Below are 23,917 nucleotides of genomic sequence, written 5' to 3'. Positions count from 1 at the left end.
GAGGACAGAGAGGTCTTCCCTGAGGCAAGGCTGTACTTGGCACAACTAATACAGTCATGTAAAAATCTCTGTGGAAGCTTGTATATGAGAATTGGAGAAAATTAATGCCAGCCACCAACCCCAGGAAATGTTAATAACAAAAAGTTTTTATGGAAATTTCTGGAAGCTCTTTCTGGAGAGAAACACTTTTTCATAAAAGTACTAGCTAGCTCAAATAATTTCCACTCTAATGAAGAACTTGGGTGACCCTCTTGGATTGAGAGACCATTCCCCATGGTTGGCTTGAGGGAAGCTAGCTGACTGGTACTATGCATGAAATCAGGGGTAGAGGGGATAAAGTACTGAACTTAAATTGGCCTTGACATGAGTGAGAGATTAATGCAGCTTTCAAAATCTGCAAATATTACAGTGTTACAGGCTTAGAATAAATGTCTAAGGTCATCCAGCCATCCTGTGTTAATTTGGCTTTGTGAATTTCTCAACTGGCTGGCCCGGCTGGCTTTCCAAACATTTGAGACAGGGGATTTACTGTCCTTTAAGTAATTTCATAACTGACTTTTTTGTGGGAATGTGAGGGTGTGGGCACATATGCATATTCTTGTGTGGGTGGACACACATGTATACGTACCTATAGGTAGAGGCCAGAAGTCACCATGGCTATTGTTCCTCAGGAACTGTCCAATTGCTTTCACACCACCTCTCAAACAGTGACTTCACAAGTGTGTACCACCACAGATGGCTTATCACTCAGACTGAGCTCTGGTCCTCATGCTCAGACAATAATCACTTCACCCACTGAGCTGTCTCCAGCACCCAAGCTTTTATATATTTGAACATTTAGTAGAATGTTTTGTCCCTGGAAGAAGTGAGTTGCATTAACTAGGTGTTTTTAGTACAAGGGTCTTTCGGTCACTGTGTCTTTTTGTCAAAATTGCGCATTTTCTTTCATAGTTTTTTTGGCATTTGACATTGGTGTTAGGAAATTGTGTGTGTGTGTGTGTATGTATGTATGTATGTATGTATATGTATATATACCTACACTGAAGTTTTTCTGTCTGGAGATACTAACTTGAGTGCCAGTGGAGGGCTTATAGACAGAAAGTTCTTAAGCCAAGCCTTCTTTTTGAGAAAGAAAACCACTCTGCTGCAAGGACTTGACAGATACACTTAACTACTTACAAAGCCAGTCTTATAAATCAGTAGTTAAAATACTTTTCCTCTAGAAATAGATTTAATATATCTCTTCATAAAATATGTTACCCCGAACCATTTGGCATGGGCTAGGTATGATCTGATGTTAGAAAGGCAAAGGCATTTTATTTAGTGTCAATAAAACGGAATAGACAACGCCTCCCCTTAAAATATCACATTGTCACGATTGGATCCTTGAGCAGAGTTGTTTTCAGTTGGCTTTGTCACTGTCTGTAGCTTACAAAACTCAAAGGAATACATTATTCATTTAGCAGAAGAGGGCTTTCATTCTAAATCTGACCATTTGCTACCTCCAAGTTGTCTCTAATAAAGTGGGCTTTTACTAATAACACCAAGCTTATCATTAGTAAGTGAGCGAGCCACTTGAAGGCTCACAGAGCCACTGCTAAGCATGGGAGAGTATTAACCACCTATAGAGACAACAGTACTGATGCTCACAGGTGTGGAGGCACACAGGCTGTCTAGAGAGTGTTAAATACTTTCTCTGTGGAATAAAGGTGTGTGTTAGCCTCCTATAAAGAGAGAGTAGGTTTGATTATAGGCATATTTATTGAAGCACTAATCGAAAAAGGAAAGCATTGAGACTGTAAGGTATGGCTGTATTTATAGTTCTCCTTCAGCCTGAGTAGTCCAGGGAAGAACAGCGGCCTGTGAGCAATCTGATATCCTCATGTCAGACACCGCAGCCCTTCCTTAGTTCTGACTTCAGGGCAGGGAAGTATTCCCTCTCTAATGGCTTTGCTTTGGGGTCTTCTCTATTTTGTGCAAATCGGACTTGGTTGACTTCCTCTAACCATTTGGCTCAGCCCTCAGTCACAAATGTACAGTGTTTACTTTTCAAAACCCCCTTCTAAGTCTGTGATAGGTAATTCATGACATTAACATGATGTTGCTTCATCTAACAAAAAGAGGCTGTGTCACTCCCAAGAGAGACAGCGGCTGAGAAATCCCCAAATCTGCCCTTCCGTGCTGTTAAATCGAGTGCCGATATCCCAGTGCGCTACATTTACACGGTACAATGTTGTCACTAGACCTTAGAGAGCCCCTAACTGCTCACTCGTGTCAGAACTTGGTATCTGAAGTATTTCCTGGCATCAATACTTAGGGAAAAAAAAGAAACAATAAACCTTTTAAGGCAGAATTAAGATTATTTACGACTTTAATTAAAAATTGGAAAACTGGCATGATTTCAAAAGGGGCTTTACAGAAATGTGAATTCATCAAAAATAACCATAAAAATTCCAAGGTGATAAAGGCACAGTGGAGTAATGGTCCCAGCCATAGGGAATTGTTTTGCTGAAAAGAATAAAACTCTATGCTGTCACACCCTGTTAGTCATGGACTTGCTTAATATACCCTGCCTGCCCGCCTCTCTCTAATCCTCTCTTTAACCTCCCCCTAGATGCTAAATGACATTATTTTGGTCTTAACTTAGCCAGTTTTAGGAGGCCCAGCTCGGAAATTGGGTTCAGTAACAAACACCCATAAGATAATGTATATAAGGAGAAGCAGTTTGCTCCTGAGTGGTACCCTAACCACAGGCATATGGTCCTTCCTGACACGTGACCCATTCCACCAGAAAATCAGATGGACCTGGAATCTTAGCCAAACATTTTTCAAGATGTTTTAAGAAAGAAGAAGGAAAAGACCAGGGGAGCAGAGACAGTTTGGCTTATTACATACAGAGGGTAGTTTCTCTTGTTTGCAAAAAGCAAGCAAGCATACACATACATACACCGCATCTCATCAGCCAGCAGGCACCCACCCAGACTTGTTCATCAAGTGTATGGCGCAGTTCTTGAATGCTTTGAAACAGGGGCGCACTGATAAAATGAGTAGACAAGCATTCAAGCCACCAGGAAAGGTATTCATTGAGAATAGAATTTAGCCTCCAGAGCAAAAGGTACAGAATCTGTCCTTCAATTCTTCCTGATGCGCGAGTGAAATGCGAGAAGACTGGGGCAGATGAGCCACTTGAAATTCTTCTCAAGGCTGTGAGTTTTATCAGAATTTTTCATTTGCACCTTGGAAGTACCAGGAACATGGTTTTCTTCAACCCTAGCCTGTTGTCAAAATGGACTTTAAAAAAAAAAAAATGAATACAAGCAGTGCCTGAGAGTTAGAGGTGACGTGAATCTTCATCCAGTCCGCACTTGCATAAAGATTCTAAACTTTATGAGTTATTAATGTTTGTTAGACATTGACCTTTGATTGGCTGAACGTCAGTGATGTTCACTTTCATGACCTCGACACCAGCGATTGCAATTACCTACGTTTATATTTCGTACTTAGAGTGAGTTCTGTATTCTGGCTGTGCACAGGCAACTTACTTAATGCAGTTTTCTTCAAGTGAGACGGGTAATTCTTTAGACTGTTAAAAGCCGCCATCTTTCCCCAGAATCTCCCCAGAACTATAAGCGTCACGGGGGAGCCCGTGGCTTACTTGGCAGTGAGTAGTTCTTGGAACCATGAGAAGAGAGATGGAAATAATCCTTCCCTGTGAATTGGAGTTCGGAGCATAACGATAATGAAGCTTGCCTTTTCCCATTCTTTGTTTTCTGCTTTGATCTGTGGGGTGGGGTCTTAGTCTATGGGGTGGGGTCTTAGTCTATGGGGTGGGGTCTTAGTCTATGGGGTGGGGTCTTAGTCTATGGGGTGGGGTCTTAGTCTATGGGGTGGAGTCTTAGTCTATGGGGTGGGGTCTTAGTCTATGGGGTGGGGTCTTTGGCAGGTGGGGTGTACGTTGATGTCCTCTCCAAATTCCACAGTTCCTTGTCATTATTTGTCCTTTGTTCCTTGAAAGGAATCAGCTAAAAATCATTAATAGAGTATTAGGAATTAGCCCATAGCACAGTTTGGCCTTAGGATAATAAGCCAGTGCAACTCTTCTGTCATGCTTTAGTAACACTGCTGTAGTGGATGTGTGTGAGGAGGACTCTGTTATAGGGATGATATTCAATCAGTACAGAGTTGCCTTTTTAAACAGCTCACAAACATCTGTGCACCGTCCCCTTGGTGATAAACAGTGGTAAGCGACTAACTTCACACCTCAGAACGCTGGCAAGACACATCTGGATCCCCATCCCCCTCAGCCGAGAGATCAGTTCCAAGAAAGATTGTGGGAGATGCTCTTGAAAGAAAAGCGTTCGGCGAACAATAGTGACGAGAATAAGTGCTTATGTTTTAATGGAAAACATCCTTATCCACCATCACGAATCCTAACCCATATCCACAACTATTGCTACTTGGAACAAGTTGCCTGGCAGCTTCGATGGCAACCTGGCCCAGCACAATAGTGCTTTCATGTTTGAAGTGTGCTGCTGCTTCTGTATATGGCTTGGGGCTCAGAATAATCCATACTTGTAGGAGTTGGTGGGGGACTTGAGGGAGATGGTCTTCCGTTGGAAAGACCAGTGAATAAAATGAGTGTGTGTTCTTCATACCATCAGAAGAACTGCATTCATCTTTACAGGAGAGTATGTGCTGCCACCCCTGGGATGATGGCCCAGGGTCTTAACTGTAGTAAAAGTTGGTGCCCGTGTACTACTCCTGAAACACATTCCGTGGCGATGTTATTAGATAGGTTTTATTTGGTTGATGTTGTCCTCGTTTTTAGATTTATTTTTGGTTTGTGTGTGTAAGTGCTTTTACCTGGTAAGTGCACCACTTTTCCTGGTTTGGAGGTCAGAAAAGGATATTGGGTACACTGGACTGGAGTTAAGGCTGTTTGTGAGCCACCATGTGGGGAGCGGGAACTGAACCCAAGTGCCCTGCCCGAGCAGCAAATGGACTCACCGTCCTTAAGGGGCTGGCACACAGAAGAACCACCCCCTTCTCAGCACCTCAGGAAGCAGCTTTGCAAGGAGACACTTTACAAGGGTCTCCAAAGTTTCCTTTATTCCATGTTGTAAGAATTTATTGGTTACCTACTATGTGCTGGACACTGGTTAGAGCCGTAGAAGCAAACGCGTGGAGGAGCTGTGTTTTCTGCTCTCTTCGGTTGGCATTCCGATGAAGGTGAGCACATGAGAAACTGGTGTGACATTAGTGCAAATAGGGAAGACACAGAAAGGCTGATAATGGGAGGGGTGTGAGCTGAGATGGTCCAGGAACTGAGCAGAAGGGCAAAGAGATCACGTCTTTAAAAATGAGGGAAAAGATACATTGGTTGCAGTATTCTAGAAAACCACCGATTCAGTCCAGATATTCAGTCAAACTTCCCTGTTTGAGCTGACTTTCAAAGAACCCGGAATTGCTAGCACTTTTTGAATCGTCTGGCTCATGTTAGGGTTTTTGTTTGATTTGTGTGTTTATTTCTTTGTTTTGAGACAGGGTACCACTGTGTAGCTCAGGCTGGCCTTGAACTTGGGATCTTAGTGCTTTCGCATTCTCAGTACTGGGACCACACATAGAAGTGCTTTAGCTTTAGTTTAGTTGCCTCTTTCTTCAGCCTGTCCTCATTAGTTGGGGTGGCATGAACGTGACAAGTTCTGGCCATCAAAACTGGTGACCTCTACCTCCAGGCACACAGCACAACTCAGGTGGTCCACAGGTGTGATCCTTTGAGCCTGATTTGCAGGTGAGGCCTTGGCTGCTCCTGACCATTTTGAGTGACATGAGGCTGTCTCTGCACTCCTGAGATGACAGGTCTAATGGAGACATGTGCTTTCTGGGCAGCAGAGGTGAGTGTGATATGTCATATGACATGGTACACAGTGCCTTTGCGAACGTCCAAGGCTGTTAAAGGACTGAAGGCGTGTCTTTTCATCCTTGAAGCCGTTGTTGTTGTTGTTGTTGTTGTTGTTGTTGTTGTTGATGATGATGAATCCATCACTAAACGCTGTTATGTGCAGTAAGGTCATTTTGTTTCTGTACCTGCTGAGATCTCTTACTTGGCACCAAAACCCAGCATATAAAATCATAAGGGCTGGCTGTCTCCTATCATCCTGGCAAACCACCTGAAGGATGAGGACCCTCTGGCGTTGCTTCACTCTGCAGTTTCAGGCAGTCCAGTGCCCAAGCTCAGCTACCTTAGGGCAACAATTGTTTTCCTAATTGATTGACAGGAAGAACTTCCTACATTTCTCATTCTTTCTCGTGATTATAATGAAAATTATTTGGGGGGGGGGGAAACATGTACCACAGTCTTTGCAGTCTGAACACTGTGTTTAAGCTACCAAGAGACTGTCTCACACTGCCTCTCCCAGGTGTGCCTACTCATTGTCTCAGCTTCCAAAACACACGAGCCTCCTTTCATGGTTACTGTTCCCTCTGCTAGTTCGTGCCTGTCTTCCCTTCTCTGCTTCAGCTGAACTCTGTCTCCTCTCTCCCTGGGTAATGCTTTCACATTGATTGTACCTTGGCCCTCTGAGCTGTGAGGATTTATTTTCAGGGTGACTTCACACAAGGACTTGGCTATGCCCGATGCAAAAACTTTTCATGGCAGATACTGGGCAGGTGGCCTTGTCCCCGCCGTGTTTGGATTGGACACCAGGAGGGTACTAGCTTCTTTTAAACGGTGCTTACGATTGCATCGTGACTTAACAAGTTACATTCCTCCAGTTTTTCCACTTTCCCATCTTTGCAGCTACTTTGAAAGGCAAACACTGGGCCCCAGAGGTGAAAGAGAAGCCGTTTCAGGAGAAAAGCATTGTTGTGTCACGTAGCAGCCATCCCCGGCAGCCCATTGTGAGTGACAACACATGAACAATGTCCTTGGAAACGCTTTCCTCCTTGAGAACTGAGTATTCTTGGAGGAGCCATCTCTCAGATATTGCTGCAGCCTGTCTTTCAGGAACATATGGAGGCTGCAAAAATGGCTCATAAAAAGGAAAGGAAATGGACCCAAACCAGAAGGAATTAAAGTTTAAGCCCACGATGCTCGATTCTGTCCTGGGGTTATTACCTGAGCTTTTGTGGGATGGATGGAGATGGAGAGCTTGAAGAAGCTCAAGAATGTTCCCCCAAAGACATGCAAAACAAATTGTTTTTTTTTTTTTTCTTTAGAAACGTTCCCTGGACTTCACTGATAGAAATTAAGATTCCGAGGCAAAAGCAAGACACCTAGTGAATGCCAGCCTTACTTATATGACTTTGGTTATAACTACCTTCCCCTAAGACATTACCCAGTTAAGAATATTTCGCCCTCTTTTGCTCTTGAATATTGACTTCCCTAGCATAGTATTTTAAGACAATTCAAGTTATTCCACAAATATTTTTTCAACATTTCTTGTGTCTGAGATTTTTGTTGCGTGTTTGGATGTATGGAACGGTAACATAGTTTCCTTTCCCTGGAGGCAGAGAGGCAGTCTTAGTTGGAGCTTCTATTGCTTGGGTAAGACACCATGACCAAAAGCAACTTGGAAAGGAAGAGGCTCATTCCTGCTTACAACTTTCAGGTCACTGTCAAAGTTATGACAGGAACACAAGGCAGTAACCTGGAGGCAGGAGCTGAAGTCGGCGATGGAAGAGTGTTGCTTACTGGCTTTTGATTCTTGGCTTGATCAGCTTGCCTTCCTGGAGCACCTCCCCAGAGATGGCCCTGCCGACTGTGAGCTGGGCCTCCCACATCAATCATAAATCTAGATAGTACACTGAAGACATAGTTGTAGGCCATTCAGTAGGGATTGTTTTTTCAATTGACAGTCCTTCTTCCAAAATGACTCTAGTTTGTGTTAAGTTGACATAAACAGCACTGATATTCAAGGTGGGATGAGGACTAGCTGTGTTGCTAGTTAATTGGAGAATGAAATGAGACTGTAAGCAATGACCAGAGTCCGGAGTTGATGTACTTTTAGAGGGTTGGAAGGAAGCAATCTGGATTGAACTGAGAGAAGAGGAAGTGGCAATGAACTGAATGTGAGTAGTGAGAGGAAGAGACAGATTAAGAAAGCTGCACTGTTCCTGCTCGTTTGGGTTGTTTAGCCAGGAGTAGGATCCATCCGACACGGGCTAAAGCCTCGTCTGGGAAGCTCGAGTTCTTACATCTTTAAGATTGATGACATCAGACCCACAGCGATCATCAGATAATGGAGTCAACTGACTGGAGATGCTAAGCAGTCACATAATGTCTTCACAGCAATATTTAAATTGTGAATGTTTTATTAACTAGGGTAGATTATAGGCTAGCCAAGAAAAAAAACATAAAACTGACCGTCACTAAAGTACATTATGACGAATTTTAACTGTGATTTCTTTATTTAAAATAAGATTAGCTGGTGAGACTGAGGCATCGTGAACTTCTAAGTGTCCTTTACTTCAGTGCTAATTGATTATTCATTAGGAAAAGAGAAAAGAATTATCAGATGTACCTGGTCCTATTCTCTCTCACTTAGCATTGACTGTTCAGCGTAAATATGTTCAGGTTAGCTAATTTAGAAACATCATGCCGAGAAAAGAGATTATTCTGCTTTAAGGTCGTGAGTTAATGTTGAGTTTTTCACTTATATATTACATTGTGATGCTGGAATTTATGCAGTTGCACAACTTTATTATGATACGTTAAAACTTACAAAGCAGTGGGTTTTGTCATAACTGTATGATGTTCATTAATGCAGTGTCCATGTCATAGTGAGATAATGGCGGTAAAACACTGAGTGTGGCACCTGACACAGTGTGTATTGCCATCAAAGCTAGCTGTTCTCCAAGGGATTACGTCTTACCCAATACACGGCATTCATAGGGAATACCAAGAGGTCGTTGAAATTTCAGTAAGCTAACAGCAATCTGCTTCAGGTACTTTGATTAATTAATTTTCCCCTTAAAGTGATCTTAGCTGCTTAAAAATAATTAATGAAAAGAGATTATGATGTGAATAAAAATTGATAATCTATCTACTCTATTTTTCTTACCCCACCCCCCAAAAAAAAGAAACCTCGTGACTTTTTTTTTTAAAATGTGTTTTGGAACTCTCTGCCAGACAGTCTGACCTGACTATTTTCAGAAATTTTTGTCTTTAGCTTGAGAATGGTTATCTGACACCAGACCACTCATAACTACTGCTGTATAGATGGAAGGTGCATGGCTCTTGTTTGCATAGTAAAGAGATTTACCTTGTGCCCATTGTAGATGCTGACTGTACTGAGTTGACCTTACGTAACTTCACAGGCTTACCAGTTTACTTACTTTTATATTTATCGCCCATTTTATTTCTACTTAGGATCTGTTTGCTACAGAGTGAGTCAAGGGCCTGGATTCCGCTCTTTCTTCCATCACCAGTTTTTTTTTTTTTTTTTTTTTTTTTTTCATTTTTTAATTAGGTATTTAGCTCATTTACATTTCCAATGCTATACCAAAAGTCCCCCATACCCACTCCCCCCACTCCCCTACCCACCCACTCCCCCTTTTTGGCCCTGGCATTCCCCTGTACTGGGGCATATAAAGTTTGCAAGTCCAATGGGCCTCTCTTTCAAGTGATGGCCTATTAGGCCATCTTTTGATACATATGCAGCTAGATCACCAGTTTTAATGCTAGAACCTTTGGTCAAATGGCTCCATGTCTCAGGACTTGAGCTGCACATTTGTAAGCTCAGGCTCATAATAACTGTTCATTCCGACGGTGTGAGTAGGGAGAAGGTCCACGCACAGTGATTGTTGCTGTCCTTTCCTCAGAGGGGTCAGGCATGGGAGGAGTCACAGGCCTTCTGTGTGGGGTGACAGCATGGGTCAGTGAGGGCATTCCAATGCACAATGCTTTGCTTTTTTCCATTTCCGTTGAGGAAGCTGCCTTTGAGAAGTGGCAGAAGAGGCCAGAGTAAGGAGCCGGAGAGGTGGGTCAGCATGTAAGAGCAGTGGCTGCTTTTCCCGATTCCTGGCACCCACACGATGACTCACAACCATCTGTAACTCTAGTTTTAGGCTCTCAAAGTCCTCTTTTGACCACTGTGGACACTGAAGACATATGGTGCATGTACATACATGTACATAAAACACACACACACATAAGATTTTTAAAAGTATAAAAAGAGGTAAAAATACGGTAAAGCAAGAATTTTCTAAGGGAAAAGGAACATTTGTTTCTTGGCCTATTGAGTTTTACTTTTGCTGAAGAAGTCATGTGGCTGCCTTTGAGGCCATCTACGGCTGCCATTGAAAGATCAGGTGAAACACAGACTGTGTGACTCAGGAGACTTCAGCTGTGAGCGTGGCAATAGTGATATTAAGAAAGGTCTTGGGTCCCTGCCTTTGGCACTTCCACATTTCAGAGCCATTGTGAATGTATATATTATCTTACTTCATGTCTTTAGCCCTTAGACTCAGGATGAATTTTTTATTACATTGTCTAATCTCTCGTTTGTTTCTGAGAAGCTAAAGGCTTAGAAGTAGGCAGGGAGCCAAGAGTGATGGCAGAGGTGGCACGCTGCTTTCCTGCGAGCCAAGAGGCCGACAGAAAATGTGCCAGAGTTAGTTAATGCTGCCTAATGCAAAGCCATCCATTAAGTCTTGACATGCTGTTTGCAATCTTGGCATTTCTCTAAATGTTTTGGCGAAAGAATTTTCTCCCACTTGGCAATCCAGAGTTCTCTTTACAAACGCTGGCAAGGTGTCATGCGATGTCTGAAATGTTCACTGTTTCCTCTGTTGGTTGAGTAGCTTGAGTTAGCTGTTGAAGGATTACAGATAGTAGCTGCCTCTCTGAGGCTATTTATTCTTTTAACCAGAATAGAAAGCTCTTTTGTCTAAGTGGCTTTTGAGGATGGGGTCTTTCTGCATCCAAACTGCAGAGACCTCCTATAGCAGCAGAGCAGCCATTGGTAGAAGTGTAGTTCAGCAGCATTAGAAGGTCCTTAAGTGCCACCTCTACCCTGCTGCCTACGAAGGCAATCAATTTCAGAAAACCCCAGAATGGGCTGGGAAGGTGGCTCCGTGAATAAAGTGTTCACTGTGCAAGCATGAGGACCTGAATTCAGATCAACAAACACTCATAAAAATCCAAGTATTACAGCCATGCCTGTGACCCAGTGTTGGGAGCTCAGAGATAAGTGGAACTATCTAGCTGAAACGGTGAGTTCTGGGACCAGCGGGAGGTCCTGTCTCACAAAGTAAGGCGGAAGCAAAGAGGTTTCCCAGAGTTGATCTCCGGTCTCTACAGTGACAGACATGGACACATAGGCAGACATGTGACAGAGAGACATTTGGACAGAGAGTGACCTGCATGCATGCACAGGTGTGCACAGGCAAGCACACACGCACACACACACACACACACACACACCTAAAAAAAAAGATATTCAGAAATCCTCTTCCAGTAATCTGAAGCTTTCTGATTTCCAGGGGGAATCTTTATTGGACTATCACCAGGTTTAGCCTGACTACACAAACCTTACACTAGAGAGCTGAAAGCCTAAATGCCCATTCCATACTCAGTTCTGTTTCCAAGGGAGCTTTTTTGTTTTGAGAGGGACCTTGCTTGTACACATAGAAACATAGCTTTAATACTCCCGGTTCTCCAAATCTTTTTTGTGATCGCATACATTCTAGGTCATTTTGCAAATGGATCACATAGAACTCCTTTTATCTCCATTTCCCTGGCAGTGGAGAATAGAGTTTCATCAATAGGCATGTGAAAGTCAGTTAGGCAAGCATTGAGCTTGGGAAGGTTTGCAAGGGAGCTGATGTTGAAGGGTCTTGGTCTGCCCTGCTAAGATGGTAATGACTGTGGTCAGTTCTCTGATTCAGGGAGATAACCATGGTGCTAATGTAGGAATTAGTGAGTGATTTGGGATGAAAGGAGACGGGCAGTTAGTTAGGTTGGCATTTCCATTAATCAGCCTTCTTTTGGTGCTGTGGTTCATCTGACTGTGTCTACACCCAGCTGTGTTACCATCATTTCTACCTTTCTCCACCTTTCTAATGCTGTCATGAGAGACCACTAAACGTCTTACTGGTATTGGCTCATTGTATGCATGGTTTTCTCTCACCAGCATGTGAGTACATTCTCCAGGTGTTTTCTGTGACTACATCCTAGGTTCTGATTACTTCCTTCCGTATGGCTCACTCACCTGTGGGTAGAATCTTTCCAAGTATGAAGCCTAGACTCTCTCTCTCTCTGGTCATCGGTTGCATTTCCTAGCTTGGTCTCTTTTATTTTACTGGAATTTGGGTATGACTGTCTCTCTCTCCGTTTCCTAGCTTTGTGTGTGCTTTCGCTAAGCATACTTTCACATTCATTTACATGCACTTTTTACAGCTGACTCTAGATTTACGTCCTAGATTCTCCCATTACCCCAGCCAGTTCTTTTGCTTTCTTCTTTCTTTTCCTGGTCTTTTTGCTCATTTTCTACTCTTCCCTTGGGAGTTCTGCTTCTCCTTTAATGTGCAACTCTATGAAAACTTAACATGCCACATAGTAACAGAGTTCCTATGTACTTTATCATGCCCAGTACAGAATGTCCCTAAGGTAGATATGACCCTGTGTTCAATCCTCAGTATTGGGGAAAAAGGGAAGGAAGAGAAAAAAATAATTGATTGTGCTCAGAGTCCAATGCATCTTCATTTAAAAATTCTGTAAGTTATATATATTTGTGTGTGTGTGTGTATGTGTGTATGTGAGTATTCATATATTCTTTGATTGAAAGGAAGATACCATCGAGAATAACATGCCTTGGTTTCAGATATGTTAAAATACATACTAGAATGAATTAATCCTAATAACTTAGTACTGGTGTGTATCTGTCTGTGTATGTTTCCCATATTTATATCTATATCATCTGTCTGTCTGTCTGTTTATCTGTCTGCTAGATATAGTGATGCAGATCTTTAATCCTAGCAATTAGAAGGCAAACACAGGTGGAGCTCTTATCATTTTGGGGCCAGCCTGTTCTACATAGATAGTTCCAAGACAGCCAGGGCTACATAGAGAGACCATTTCTATTACAAAAACAAAAACAAATATATATATATACATATATATATGTGTGTGTGTATATATATATATATATACACACACACACACACATATATATATATATGTGCTTTTATTAATTAAAACATAGCAATTATAGTACTATATCAGTATCTTCCTAAAGATTTATTTTTACTACATGTGTGCTTATTTTACCACCTTGTAGGCATGTGCACCCCATGCATGTCTGGTGCCTGAAGAAGTCAAAAGAGGGCATCAGGTCCTCTTCAATTGAAGTTATGGTTGTGAGTTACCATGTAGGGTTAGCAACTGAGCTCAGATCTTCTGGAAGAGCAAAAAGTGCTCTGAGGCCTGCTGGGAGCCATCTCTTCCGCCCTGGTAGTAAGGGTCTTCCTGGCTGCATTTTAAGATTTTAAGATTTAATGTTTGTCTTAAACAGTCTTCCACCATTAGACATTTAGGTTATTTTAATGTTTTACTATTATGAACAATTATATATTACATAGAATGATATAGAGATTTTAGTGTATGTTGAGTAAAAATTCCTAACAACATATCATTGACAAGACTTTACAGAAGTATGAAGCAATGTAGTCATGTTAGGACTATATGAAACCAAATCTTACTTATACTTCACAAATATGAGGAAAGAGACAGAATTTGATGGGTACTACTAGACATTAGTATGCAAGTGATAGCCTTGGGTTTCTGAAATGTAACCTTTTTTCCATGTTATTGGCCATTTGTGTTTCCTTTCCATGACTTGTCACTGATCTTTTCTAACTTTCTATGGAGAGCTTTATGTTGATTTAAAGTAACCAATGGCTATTAACTACGTCACTACATGTGTTACAGATGGTTTTAGTGGCTTGGCACGTTCGAAGCTTGATTCACCATGTGGCTGTTTCCTCATAGACATTTTCCTACAGATGCATTTTATAGAGCGATGGCTTCACATTTTGCCTCTTTGGAAGGTTTCAGATTTGACAGGGAACATACAGAGGCCATTTCCCTGTCTCACCCCACCCCCTCAATGTTGATTAAACTCTAAATGCTTTCATTAAGCCTTCCTTCTCTGACTGGCTGCACCTTGACTCAGTCCTCATGAAAGAACAGGCAAAGCCTTGGAACTGAGTCTGATTCCCATCTCTGACCCCAGGGGAAATCCTTTCCATCCTCTGGTCTTCATGCTTACGTGAAAGAACCTAACCTCTTCAGCCCTGAGCTATCATGTGGTCCAAGGAGATCATACACCTGAGTGGACTTAGTAAATATCTTGAAGTCTGGAGGCTTCCTCCTTCCTTATTGGTACCTTCCTTAAATACAAAGACTACCTTATTTTAAGGGATCTAAATAAAACATTGACTCTCCTCTCTTTGACATGCTCATTGCAGGCTAGGATTGGCCTCCACATTCATCTTGAAAGAGTGGCATGTACCTTCACTCTGTGTAGTACACTGGCACCAGTTTCTTTTCAGATTTTGGGACATGCTACACAAGCCCACAGGGCTTCTCCCTAGGACCATTAGTTTTTGATGATTAAAAAGTGTGGATCACCATCATGCTTAGGCCCCTCTGTCTACACTGCTAAGGTCTTTACTAGGCTCTGACAGAATAGAGCTGATGAAGACTGACAGTCAAGAGCTGTCTCCGAGTACCTGGACCATCCCAATACACAAGTGTTACTGTCTATCCTCGAATAATGTGAATTTTGAGATGGTAGTGCAAAGAGCTCCTTCATTTCCTCTCATCTGTGCAGAGAGAATACAGAAATCACGTTTCACCTCAGAGTCACAGGAGTCATCCATCCACTCTATTTGTTTTGTAAAACATGATTTTAAATTGCAAATATGTCCTGTCATAAATAAGCCTAGGGACCTAATTATCCCCAGGGTTGTCCCATTTCCCATCTTTACCCCAAGTACCACCTTCTTCCCCTGGGACCATGAAACTTGAAGTTGATCCGGGTGGGTAAACATAACAAACACAAACTTGGCACCATTAGTGAGAGCAACAGGGAGCTCTGGTTGAAACCAGTAATGGCACAAGTATCCATTTTCCCACTTCCCTTATGGTATACTGCTTCGAAAGTAAAGGAAAATAATGGCTACCAAGCTCTGCCTCTCCCAACTCACCTGGCATTTTCATGCCTGTTGACATCTCAGGTCACCGTAGCCATTTTACAAGGTTAATATGATGTTGATGTGGCCTTCTGTTGGAGAAGGCATTGAGCCTTGTGCATGCAGTACTTTTCTCCGAGTCCTTAGGGCCCCTTGGTGGCTGGACCGGCTATGGCAACCAGATGGGACTCCTTGGTCCCTTTACATTCTGTTGTGGGGTCATGAGACCTGAGCTTCAGAGAAGTTTCTTGGCTTTACCAGATACACGATGAGCACTGGAAACAGCCTCCAGCTGAGCTCTTCTGACCTCACATAGTGTTCCTTTGATTCCCCCCCCCCCATTCTATCTGTGGCTATTTTGATTTCTCAGTACTGACTGTTTGTCACTTACCAACAATTTCTTGACCTAATGATAACTCCCACATGTTCCAACATGGCCTGCTTTTATAAATAGTGCGACAACCCTGTTTTATAAGCACCCTCCCCAGGGCTAAGTACCACTGTAACTAATCTATAGCACTCAGTATGGAGTACTCAGGGACCCCATACGCATGCTCTACTTCCACAAGTGTGAGTGGTGGACAACTGTTTGTGCTGTTCCTCAGATACCATTTTGACATGGTGTCTCGACATTGTGAGATTTTTTTCAAGTAGGTCAGAATGTTGTCTCCCACTACCCAAGATTGAGGTTACAAGAGTATGCCATCATACTTGACCTTAAAATAGATATAGATATAGATATATAGATATAGGTATAGGTATAGATATAGGTATAGATAGATATATAGTTTCTGGGAGGGTCATATTCAGGTCCTCCCATTTTACCAAGTGAGTTATCCCTATCTCTACACTTGTTCCTTTTGATTAAGACAGAGACAGTCCCCTGGTTTTCTACATCTGTCTTCTCACAAGAACATAAACAAAACTGAGATACCCCTGAAGAATTGCCTCTTCTTGTTGGGTCCGTCTTACAAATACACAGGGACAGCCATACACTAACTCCTCCCTAGTCAGGGCTAGAAGGATGCTTCACCTCCTAGGAACAGGCTTAGTTCCCAGCATCCCAACACGAGAGCTCACAAACATCTATAACTCCAGTGCTTCCGGATTTACTGCCATCTTCTGGCTTCTGTAGGCATCAGACACACGTGTTGGTCACACATGCATGCAAGCAAACACATGCATTAAAAAGGAAACCAAGTAGACATCAATAGGACTTGTATCATGGTGTGTTTCAACTCCCCAGTTTTCTTTGGCCTTTTAAAGGAATGCAGGCATCACATTCTAAACGGAATGTCAGTGGAGTGTTTGTCAAAGAGCAGCTCAGATACGCTTATATTCTCTTGCTTGGCAGTGTCATTGTTTCTTCTGGGTTCCTTACAAGGCTTAGACCACATACCCTGCTCAGAGAGGTATCTCCTGTCCTGACAGCATGCTTCCATTTCTACTACCTTTTAGCTACACCCCTGGGAGCTGCTGACACTATGAAGTACCGGGACTTGGTTATAAAGAAGGGATATTTATGTTGGTTTGATTAAATTAACTGCAGCAGTAAAAACCTCAGCCCTTCATTTCCTGCCTGGTATTTGCAATTTGGAATGACAACTCTGCATTTACGTGCAGTTTTGCTGTTTACATGGTGTTGCAACATTTCAGAAATTCCCAGAGACACTTAATCTTCCTTCAAACACTGGTTTATAAGTAAAGAACCAACCTCTTATTGCAGAGTATTTCTCTGTGCCCCTGATGACTAATTTTGAGTTTGCATTGTTCTTCTTTAGATTGTCCCTCCACTGCCTTTTAATTTGAGTTTCCCTTTTAAACTTACCAATAAAAAGACAATGAAAAAATAGATTTTTTTTTGAAAAGGAAAATTCTTTCAAGGGCTATTGAACTTAGAAATACTTTCTCTATTGTTTTTCATGAGGTCTCATTTAAAATATTTTATTAATGCAAAGAGGCATGCATTCAGGGCTAAGGACCAGTGAACAGTAACCATGACAACCAAGAAGCCATTTGGGACAAGGGGGAAAGAAAGCAGTGGAGAGTAAGTGTTTTAATCCTCAACTTTAATCCCTTTACTTCCTGTTCTCAAAATGAAATATAAATCAGGCACCATGCAGCCCTGCAATTTTTCCGTGAAAGGGATGTTGGCAAAAGAGGATTAGTAATGGACAGACATGTTTAAGGAGTTTAATCATACAATTTGTTGTAAAACTTTTGAGACCACGAGTGACCGGTTCCTTTGAGTGGCGTCAATGAGAACCAACAAAACATACTTTGAAACTGATTAGAGAGTTGGCACAGGGGGACACCCCATTACAGCTGTGGTAATGACATGAGAGACTGAGGAATTTGCTTGGTTCCTGCAGAAGGGAGGGAGAAGGCCGGGGAGTCTCCCCAATAGAATAGAAAGATTCTTTTGATCTTCATGGTCTGAGGAAAAAAATTAAGTTGCTTGTGTTCGCATGCTACTATTCCTGATGTTTCCTTGCTGGGGGTTGGGGGGGGGGGGAGTCTGCAAAGGCCTGGGCCTTCCATTGTCTGCAGACCTGAGGTTCCACTGTAAAGCTCACACTTGAGTTTTCTTGGACAGGAAACAGGGTCCTTATAAGGATAGTGTTTTAGTTCTTGACTGTCTCTACTTTAAAAAAAAGTGTGTGTGTGTGGGGGGGTAGACATCTGTGTATGCACATACATACCACAACACGGCATGCATATGCAGAATTGGTTCTCATGCATGAGAATTGTATGGGTCCTGGGGATTGAACTCTTGATAACTCTTGATAGTCAGGCTTAGCAGCAAGCTCTATCATTGATGAGCCATTTTCCCTGACAGATTGCCTGTGTCTTTGATTTTTAGTATTGTCTTCTAAGTAAACCAAAAGACATGCTTTGTTTCAGATTTGAAAAAAACAAAAGAACTTGATTTTTTTTTTCTTTTTATGTTTTAGAGCCAGATTTAAAACTATGGCGCTCACACTGACTTGAAATGTTGGGTTTTTGGACTCCTCAGTCTTCCTCCCTTCTACATTTGTAGAATTACCAGGGAAGCAAGGGAAGTGAAGATTTTCAATATATATTTCCTTGATACATTTCTTTGTAGCAAACTGAAAGTTTCCATCACACAGGGCTCTTTGCTGAGATACGAAGTAGCTATAACTTGAGCTAGTTTCCTGTGGTGTCAGAATGTGAAATTACTTCCAATAATAGCATCTTCCCAAGGGGGTGCTGATAATTATGACAGACAAGCAACATGAGGCCTGGAGCACTGGAGAGTGGAGGTAGACACGGCGGACCGCTAAGTTTAGAGCTCCTTGGAGCCCTTGAGAACTAAAGCACACGTGGTAGAGCCTGCCTGCGCCAGCGGCACATGTGCTGGGGAAGGAGACTTGAATACCATTTTCCAAGGTAGCAAACATGTGACAGGCTGCTAACGCTTGTCTCTGCTTACTTTTCTTCACTGGGACTTCTTTTCAGCTGTCCCTCTGAGTCAGTGAGGCCATTGTTGCCTAAGACATTGGATGCTGTCCTCACACTGCGCAGAGCCATGTGCAGTCCTCATTTTCTTTCCCATCCTGCCCTAAAATGCTTGCTTATAATTTTTTTTTAACAGGGTTTCTTTTTATTGTTTTTTCAAGTCAGGGTTCCTTTCTTTCTTTCTTTCTTTCTTTCTTTCTTTCTTTCTTTCTTTCATTCATTCTTTCGTTCTTTCTTAGATTTATTTATTATCATATGTAAGTACACTGTAGCTGTCTTCAGACACTCCAGAAGAGGGCATCAGATCTCATTACAGATGGTTGTGAGCCACCATGTGGTTGCTGGGATTTGAACTCAGGACCTTCAAAAGAGCAGTCAGTGCTCTTAACCGATGACCCATCTCTCCAGCCATAAGATGGATCAAGCTGAGTTTTTTGTGTTGTTTTGTTTTTAAGATTTATTTATTATATGTAAGTACACTGTAGCTGACTTCAGACATTCCAGAAGAGAGCGTCAGATCTTATAACAAATGGTTGTGAGCCACCATGTGGTTTCCGGGGTTTGAACTCAGGACCTTTGGAAGAATGCTTCCTTATTTAATCAGAATCTTTGGGGTGCATTTATTTTCTTGGAGCAGAGATTGAGTTAGTTGCAAGTGGTGGGTGAATGATAAAGACAAAAAGCTATCACCTTCTCCCAAAGAAAAGTAGATTCTCAGGAAGAAGATGGCTTGGCAGAAACCTCCCAGACCAGAGGAAGTCTAGGGACGTCTACTCCTTGCCTGGGTTCCACAGAGATTACCCTCTGTGTCAGACTTCCTTTCAGATGGTCCGGAGAAAGAGCTTTATTTTACTCCAGCACCAAAGTGTTGTGAGATCAGCACAGTTAGAGGGGCAGGCAGGGAGGGAAGAGCTGTGTGGTACAGCGCTTGATGAGCATACACGTGTATTTTTAGCAGAATTTGTCTATCCAGTCACATAAATAGCATCGTTGGCATTCTTCCCTTGACAGCATGACCTCCGGGGTGGCAGTGAGATATGAGGTAAATTTGAAAGGCTGACTGTGTAGCCTTAACTACCAGGGTTATGGTCCGGTCAACTTATTGAGAGTCAGATTGTCAGCTGAGTAGATTGTCAGAAAGGGGGCTCAAATTGAGAATTTGGTGCTCCCTTGCCTTGAAATTCCCGTGTTCTGCTTATCAAACACATGCTAGACACTGAATCTTTAATCACAAGGTAGAAAGTTGGATTTGCTCCCAGCCCTTCCAGATGAATGAGATATGAAATACATGTATAAATGGAATGATTTAGCATTTCCCCATGGAAGGATTGCTCATTTGCATATTCTGAGAAGCAACATATAGATTGAAATAGTCAAATTATCTAGGGAATTTAGATGATTTCACATATAGAACATGATTTAGTGAAATTCGGCACAAATGAAAACTGACTAATAACAGGAACAGATTTCCCAAATATGTGGATTTTTTAAAATTTCTGTTAAGATTTCAATTGGTTATTGCCTGATTTATTCTCAAGTGATTATTGAAGGATGTTAGCCCTGCCTTGCCCAGTTCTTTCCTTTGGGCCATATAAGCACATGGTTTAATCTGCCTTTAAGGCTGGCCCTAAAGAATAAGCATAGATTAATGAACTCTTTTTTTAAAAAAAGATTTATTTATTATTATATCTAAGTACACTGTAGCTGTCTTCAGACACTCCAGAAGAGGGTGTCAGGTCTCGTTACAGAAGGTTGTGAAGGTTGGTGCTTTTGCCCGCTGAGCCATCTCCCCAGCCCCCGATTAATGAATTCTAACAGCCATTTACTGGTTTGTTTTCCACTCATTATTTGCATGTTTGTTCCCCAAACATTGCTCTAGAACACCATTTATATTTTAAAAATAAAATCAATTAACATAGCACCAAGAGACTCAACTTACAGTATTTTTTTTTCCCTTCTGTGATGTGTAAGTGAAAATAAAAATGATTACAGAATGGAAAGATCCAGAAAGACTAAAAGAGAGGTGAGGCGTGACTTCTCTTCTCTAAATGAACTGAAGAAGATGATCTGCCCTGGGAGAATATGCAAAGCAACCGTGTAAGAGCACATAGAAAAAGGGGCCACACATTGGGGAAGTGTGAGCCCCAAATGAGAGTGAGCAGGATTTAGAGAAGAGTGAAGATCTGGGTTCGTTTTGACCAAGATCATGAGACAGGAGGCCATGTCAGTAGGGAGAGCTGCTTGTTAGAACACACGAGCTTGGGTGGTAGGTAATGTTTGGCAGAAAAGTTCACTAAGGGATTTATCAGTGCTGGGGAAATTGAAGCTGACTTGAGTGTGGGAGAGATGGAGAGCCTGAAAGCAAGTGCTTTCCACTGAAATGACAGCCTTCAATTTTTAGAAGTAGGCATTTGAAAATTGCCCAAACACTCATGTGCAGAATAAATCAGCCTCAGATCCTTTGCAGCCATTCCATTTTTATTACATGAAAGGAAGGGGGGAAAAGACCCGAGCTCCTAGGATCTTTGTAGCTATTCCCTCCCCACACTTCCTAAACTAGCTCAGGCAGGGGCTGCAGTCAGAACTCAATTCAAGGGAAGACAATGCAGAGCTGGAAAGATGGACAGGGGAAGTAATTACTAGATCCTGGCTGCTTTAATTAAGTTCCAAGAATACTTGAAGGAAAAGAAAACACTACACTTGAACAGAGGAGATAGAATGTGTGTGGTCACGTTAGTGCAGCAAGCCAGTGTGGGAGGGATGTATAAAGCTATGGCAGAAGTAATCCCTACTCTCGCTTAGTCTTCGCAACTCTGCGGCCAGGCCTGAGGGCTGCAGGAGGATGTTGCCTTAATAAATTCCATATTAATGCTTGCCTGTTTATATAATAAAGAATCCAACAACTTTCAGTTCTGTGTCCTGTATTTGAGATATGCCTCATGGTGGCGCTTGACACAGATTATGAGACATACTTTGGACTGTACCCATTTGTGAGTAACTCGGGAGGAAATGTATTTACAGATATAGCAATGCAGGGGAAAGCCCGCAGCTCCATGCTTTTATGTTTGAAACGTCTGTCTGAACCTCAGTGATCTACCTCTGGGCATGCTAGCAATAGATAGTGGCACAGCTTTTTGTAAAGTAGGATACAAGTCAATGACAATGACGTTAATATCACTAGAATGTTCTGGAATATTCCACATCTAGTTTCTCATATATTTCTTAATCTCTAAGAGAGTGAAGATGAGCTCCAGTTTTCTTAGACAGAATCATCCAGGGTGACATTAATCCTCAGAAAGAGCTCTCCCATCTTGATTGGACACTCTTTAACCTTGGTCAGGGTCTAAAGCTAAGGCCCCACTGTTTAGAAACACAGGTATTGCCCTTAACACTTATAACAGTTGCTGGTGCTGCAGCTTTCTGAAGAAAAACTGTAACTGTAAACAACTCGAGCAGTTATGTGAAGGTTTCTTCGGCCACACTGTAATAATCCTTCAGAATTAGTGTCACCGCCCCTGTGTACAGAGGGAAGTCCTGGAACCTTGTGAGGTCAAGTATCTAGCCACAAGGTGGGCTGAGGTAAGACTTGAATTTGGAATTGTTTGACCTAAAGTTTCTGTTATTTTTCTTTGTCATGGCACTACACTGTCAGGAAAGAAATACTGGTAAACAGACAGAGAAAAAGATCCAAAAACTAAACAAGGGAGAAAAAAAAAAAATAAGAGTACATGTTAGGAATCTATACAGCGTGTCACAGGAAACGTTAGTGTAAACCTGATGATTAATCGACATAGCAGTTTGCACATGTTAACACTGGTTATATATTGTGAATTGTCTGCATCACCCCGTGCAACAAGTTTATAAGCTGGGTCTTGGGCTGGTGGGACAGATCAAGATGGAGGTGCTCGGCACCAAACCTGGCTATCTCAGTTTCATCTCTGAGCCCCATGCTCCATTGAGTTGTCTTCTGGCCTCCACAGGCACTCATAACACATAAATGCACATCAGGTTTCCTGACTGTCCATATCAGAGAGGGTAAACTAGTCATAAGAGATACTGAAAAATCTATTCACTGTTGTCACACGTTTCCTAAGAAAGAATATAAAAGCTCAAGCTGGGTCCAAGTCGGAGTCCAGACCCCACGTTCTGGTTTATAGTCGACACAGTGGAATAATGTTTATTTGAATGGTAATTGATTTGATGGTAACATGTTGTTCGTTGGGCATAGGCTATTTTTTTGTTCTTGTTTTTTTGTTGTTGTTTGTTTTTGTTTTTGTTTTTTGTAGATGATTCGGTTTTTGGTCAGAGATGTCATTATTGTTATCGCCAGAAAATAAATGTATTCTACAAATGGCAGTGGAAGGAGAGGGGCCAGCCGATAGGCTGTTGAGTTAAATGAAACACACTAATGTTCCATATCAGCAAACAGCAATGGAGCGTTAGCAAGTGTGAGCTCCAATGTAAATAATGCTCAAAAACAAAGACTGTCACACATAAGGAAAGGTCCAAGGTGCCCATTTGGTGTTTTGCTTACATTGTATCAGAAGTTCAGCAAGGGCAGGGAACTGTGTCAGATTATGTACCTCTTATCTCTTAGCCCCAGCATAGCCTTAGGTACAAGGTAATGACCGGCTGGAAAGCTGAGGACTGAATGCAGACCGTGGCTTTTTAAAAGGTGTTGTCTGTTCAGGCGATGTTAATAGAGGAAATGGAAACTGTAGAATGTCAAGAACAAGGGTGACATTGATTCTTGAGCCTCTGCGAGTCAGACAGCCAATTCAGGGTTACCTCTGGGTATTGTTTGAACAGAGATCCAGTTTTAAGGAGAGGGAGGGTGGTGAATGGGACAACAAGCTACGTGGAGGAGCCTGTACTGACATTTGTGCTCTGCACATGATGTTAAGTACCCCCTGTTCTATCTCAGTTCTTAAAGCAAGGAAGGCAGCTATGGTATCCTCATTTTACAAGAGTCAACTGCACGCAGTGAACATGCCTGCATGGCATTTCCCAGCCACTGGGCCATGGTTTGTTAAGCTACGTGGCTACACCAGTGCCTACTTAAGCATCCTTTCATCGTTATTTTAAAAAATAAATTCATGTTCAGCCTGTAGAAGAAGTATTACGAGGCAGGCAGACTCTGAAGCTTGAGCACAACCCATCAGAACTAAAATTCTGCTGTCCTATAGCATTTTTTGAAGTATTTTTAAACTTTTTTTTTTTTTTTTTTTTTTTTTTTTTTTTT

General features: G+C 42.1%; 1 protein-coding gene across 3 annotated transcripts in view; it reads left to right on the top strand.

The window, feature by feature from the left end:
* Glis3 (GLIS family zinc finger 3) overlaps positions 1–23,917 on the top strand; it is a 421,415-nt gene that overhangs the window by 325,267 nt on the left and 72,231 nt on the right. The window lies entirely within an intron of this gene.

Source organism: Mus caroli, chromosome 19, assembly GCF_900094665.2.
Source record: "Mus caroli chromosome 19, CAROLI_EIJ_v1.1, whole genome shotgun sequence".
Taxonomy (NCBI): domain Eukaryota; kingdom Metazoa; phylum Chordata; class Mammalia; order Rodentia; family Muridae; genus Mus; species Mus caroli.
The sequence above is the reverse complement of the archived record's forward strand: the minus strand, read 5'-3'. Positions and strand labels throughout refer to the sequence as shown.